A 5,232-nucleotide genomic window follows, 5' to 3' on the forward strand; every position below is an offset into this window, starting at 1 on the left:
TAAGACACGTCACATCATTCATGCCCACCCACTCTTGTCTGCCAATCATGTAAGACACGTCATGTCATTCATGACCACCCATTCTTGTCTGCCAATTATGTAAGATATGTCACGTCATTCATGTCCACCCACTCTTGTCTGCCTATCTCCCAACAAGCACTACTCTTTGATCTTTAAAAATAAATCTAGATTATACTTTCTGAAAAAAAGAAATGGTATTAATATGACATTAATGTGCACCTTTCCTGCCATGGTAAATAGTTCTTAAACAGCAGTGTGACAATTTCTTCTTTTAACTGGCTTGCATGTATGGAAGAAATTGTCTATTTTAAACAATTCAGCTAGGCTTGGTGACTTGTATAATTACCTCTAGCACTGTTCATCTCCCTGTCATTATCTGTAGAACTACTTGCTGTTTTATGAGACTGTATCTTTAGGATGGAAACTCTCTAACTCCTCTCCTTCTCCCAGATACCTAACAGTTTCTGGCATACAATAGATGTTCAATAACTGTTAAATGGATCAGCTTGCAAATGCTCCCTGTTTAAAACAAAATCAAGATGGATCTAATGAGGATTTAGTAGAGTAGCCCAATAAAAACCAGGCAGCATTCAGAAACCATTCTGATAATTGCTTCAGGAAATGGGTCTGTACTAGTTTTAGAATAATAATTAGATTGCAGACTTATTCCATGTGCCTACAATTTCATTACTTTAAATGGAGAGGACTTCTCTGTCTCTTCCTATTGATAAATCTAGTTCATATAGAACAACCACAGCACATATTAATGGGAGTAGTACCATAATCATGCTTATAAATACTCTTTGACCTCTGTGATGGTTAATTTTGTCAATCTGACACAAGCTGCAATCACGTGGGAAAGGCATTTCAAAGAAGTATTGCTTAGATTAGGTTGACCTGTGTCCTTTATGTTTATGGGGAATTATCTTGATTCTGTGAATTTTGATGAGAAGTCACACTCATTGCTGATGGAACTGTTACTTGGGCAAGGGATCCTGGATTGGTAGAGAAATCCATCTGAGCACTAACTGGGATGCATCAATTTAAGTCTACTTGCTGTTGACTATGGGTGTGGCATGGTAGCTACACCTGTCTTGCTGCCTTGACTTCTAGCTGTGATGGATAGGGACTGGAATTGTGAGCTGAAAGTTGCTTTTGCCTGGGTTGTCTATTGCTGCAACAGGAAATGAAATAAAGATAAACTTTTAAAATTATGAGTATTATTTGAAGTCCAGGGTTTTATCTTCAGTACCACATACATATAGAGTATTGTTTTCCTTGGTTCTCTCCTTCTCTAGTGCTAATAACAGGCAGGCAAAGAGAAGCAGAAGCAGTGAGAACCATCACTTCTCTCTCTCTCTCTCTCTCTCTCTCTCTCTCTCTCTCTCTCTCTGTCTGTCTCTCTCTCTCTCTCTCTCTCTCTTTCTTTCTCTCTCTCTCTGACACTGATCTTGACCTTTATACAGACACAGAACCTGAAGAGACTACTGGGATTAGTGAAGTGGCTTTGAGAATTTGGAATTTGTTTTCTCAGATGTCAGATGCCCGTCTCTTAGTATAGAACTCTGAAATCTGACATGAACTTGAGATAGTAGTTAGATCATTGTCCATACATGTCAGTGTCTATAAGTGTGACCATGATGGTAGTGTTAAGACTTTTATGTGGTCCCCACAGGTTCATGTTTAAATACTTGTTCTCAGGGGGTGGGGCTACCTTTGGTGAATCTGTAACCTTTAGGAGCTAGGCCCTGGTGGAAGTACCTGAAGTTCCATCTTACACTGATCAGAATGGCTAAGATGAAAAACTCAAGTGACAGCATGTGCTAGTGAGGATGTGGAGAAAAGGAACACTCCTTCACTGTTGGTGGGAGTGCAAATTTGTACAACCACTGTGGAAATCTACCTGGGGGGTTCTCTGAAAATTAGGAATAACTCAACCTCAAGACCTCACTATACCACACCTGGGCATATACCCAAAAGATGCTCCACCATCCAACAAAGACATTTGTTCAACTATGTTCATAGAATATTTTTTTGTAATAGCTAGAAACTGGAAAAAAACAAGATGTTCTTGAATCAAAGAATAGATAAAGAAACTGTGATAGATTTACACAATGGAATACTACTCAGCTATTAAAAAACAAGAAAATCATGAAATTTGCAGGCAAATACATGGAACTAGTAAAGATCATCCTGATTGAGGTAACCTGGATCCAGAAACACACACACTTATAAGCAGATGTTAGCCATGCAGTACAGGATAGCCATACTTCAATTCAGAGATTCAAATAAGATAAGTTAAAAGGACAACCCAATGGAGGATGTTTGGATTTCACTGAGAAGGAGAAATAGAACAGACAGCAGAAGTGGTTGAAGAAAGGGATCAGGACAGAAAAAGGAGTGCTGAGTGAAATGAGGGTGAAGATCAGATGTGGGAAGAGAAGGGGAGGAGGATAGAAGGCTTGTAGAGAGAAGAGAAACAGAGGGCCAGGACATCTCTAAGGCAAGCTGGATACCTATGACAGGGTAAGCTCCTGTGAAGATATGGGGGTGATTCTAGCTGAGGTCCCTAGTAATGTGGGTCATGGAGACTAAGAGCCGTACCTAAGCTGTATATGGCTTGAGATGAGCTGAGTGCATTTCCACTAGTTATTTCATTGTGAATTCAGGTTTGTGTATGTGGAGGAACACATGTGGATGCACATGTACATGTGTGAATGCATATAGAGATCAAGATTGACATTGTGAATCTGCCTCCCTCACTCTGTATCTTCTTCATTGAGTCATAGTCACTCAATTGAACCCAGAACATCCTGATGCAGAGTACTCTGGATACTCTACTCTAGGGGTCCCCTGTCTCTGTCTTCTAAGTGCTGGACTACAAGCAAGCCACCACATATATCTGGCATTTACTTGGGCCCTGGAGAACTGAATGCTGGTCCTCACATTTGATGACAACTACTCCATCCACTGAGTCAGATCTCAAGTTCTATTTATTCTATTTCTAACTACAGTTTTGATGCAGAAAAATACCATTTCTCTGTATAATTTGGCTTAGCAGAGAGAATACAATTGGGACCAAGTTTTCAACATTTTATTTTGAACAAAAAATCTGGGAAAGCCACATAAGTCTTCCAAATTTTATTTCCTTTAACAACTAAATGAGGATGATAGCACTGATCTTATAACATAGTTAGGAGGTTTAACATATGAAGGTTATTATACATATTTATTTGATGGTTATGCCTTAGATTGAATGCAAAAAAACCCTGAGTATGTATAGCATTCACTTCTGTTAGCTTTTAAATACATTTTGTTCAGCTTAGCAGGCACATCTATAATGAGGTTTACAGAGTATTATGTATTTACTAGAAACAAGCATTCACTGGGAACTTTGTATTCATAAGTACTTACAAGCTCACTAACCAAATATATTCATTCATCCACCAAGTAACTATTGACTATTTACTGTGTGATAAGAATAATCTAAGGAGCTTTAGTTATGCCAGCGAACATGAATCAGAAGGATTTCACTTAATAACTGGGAGAAGAAAGGCGACATTCACAAACACAACAAAACAGACAATTACATCATTTTTTGAAGAAAGTAAATCTATGAAAATTAAAATATAGGGTCTAGATGGATGATTCAGTAGTTGCTCTTCCAGAGGCCTTGGGTTTGAATGCCAGCTTCCACATGACAACTAACAGCCATTTATAAGTCTAATTGGAAGGAATTTGATACTGCTCCTGGCCTTCTCAGACACTGTCGAGAAATACACACACGTAAAACACCACAAACATAAAATAAATTAATATTTAAAAAATAAAAGATATAAATACCATGAAAGTGGTAAGAATAGAGTGATTGTAGGGCTATATTGCATTTCAAATAAGTGATAGGTGGGAATTCTTTGAAAAGGGAATATACAGACAAAAGCTTAAAAGGAAAGAGGTTGCTAAAGATGGCATTATCTGTGCGGTGCCAGTCTCAGACAGAGGTTAAAGCAGGCCAAGGCTCCAGAAGTGCCAAGTGTTGTCAAAAGCTCAAGAACCGCACCAGAGAAATCCTGTCTCCTCTAGCAGATGTAAACATTACAGAGCAAAGGAGGTTCACATCACGGTTTGGAGCATGGATGTGCTCTGCTCTGATAGTTTCTTTTTTCTTTTTTTTTTTTTAATTGAAAAATAAAATCATTCATATTACATCTCAATTGCTATCCCATCCCATGCATCCTCCCATTCCTCCCTCCCGCTTTCACCCCATTCCCCTTCCCTATGACTGTGACTGAGGGGAACCTCATCCCTTAAATATGATGCTAGGATATCAAGTTTCTTCTTGGTAGTCTGCTATCCTTCCTCCGAGTGCTATCGGGCCTCTCCATCAATGGGACATGGCCAAATATGGGGCACCAGAGTTTGTGTGAAAGTCAGTCCTCAGTCTCCACTTAACTGTGGAGAATCCCCTGTCCCTTGGCTAGATCTGGGTAGGGGTTTGATGATGGCTGCACGTATTGTCCTTGGTTGGTGCCGTAGATCAAGCAGAATCCCTGGGCCCAGATCTGCCCATCATAGTGTTCTTCTTGTAGGTTTCTAGGACCCTCTGGATCCATCTATTTCCCTATCTCCTATATTTCTCTCACCTAAGGATGCTCTGACAGTTTCTTTAAAGTGCCCACTAAGCTGAACAAAATTTATTTAAAAGCTAAACGAAGTGAATGATACACATACCCAGCTTTTTTGCATTCAATGTAAGGCACAAGCATTAAATAAATATTTATAATAACCTTCATATGTTAAACCTCCTAACTATGTTATAAGATCAATGCTGTCATCCTCATTTAGTTGTTAAAGGAAATTAAATTTGGAAGACTTATGTGGCTTCCTCAGATTTTTGTTCAAAGTAAAATGTTGAAAACTTGGTCTCAATTGTACACTTTCTGCAGAAACAAAGGTTTTAGTTAGAGACATATCCTGTTTGGATTTTTGTCTATGTGACACTAGCTAGAGTCATTTGAGAAAAAGGAGCATCAGTTGAGAAATTCTCCTACAATAGTGACTTGGAAGCAAGTCTTTAGGACATTTGTTTAGTTGGTGGTAGATGTTGAAGGGGCCAGATCATGATGAGAGGTACCACCCCTATGCAGGTGGTCCTGCATGGCATAGCAAAGAAGAAAGATCAAGCCTGGAGTAACCCCCCAAGCAGAATTC

This window comes from Acomys russatus, chromosome 2, assembly GCF_903995435.1.
Source record: "Acomys russatus chromosome 2, mAcoRus1.1, whole genome shotgun sequence".
Taxonomy (NCBI): domain Eukaryota; kingdom Metazoa; phylum Chordata; class Mammalia; order Rodentia; family Muridae; genus Acomys; species Acomys russatus.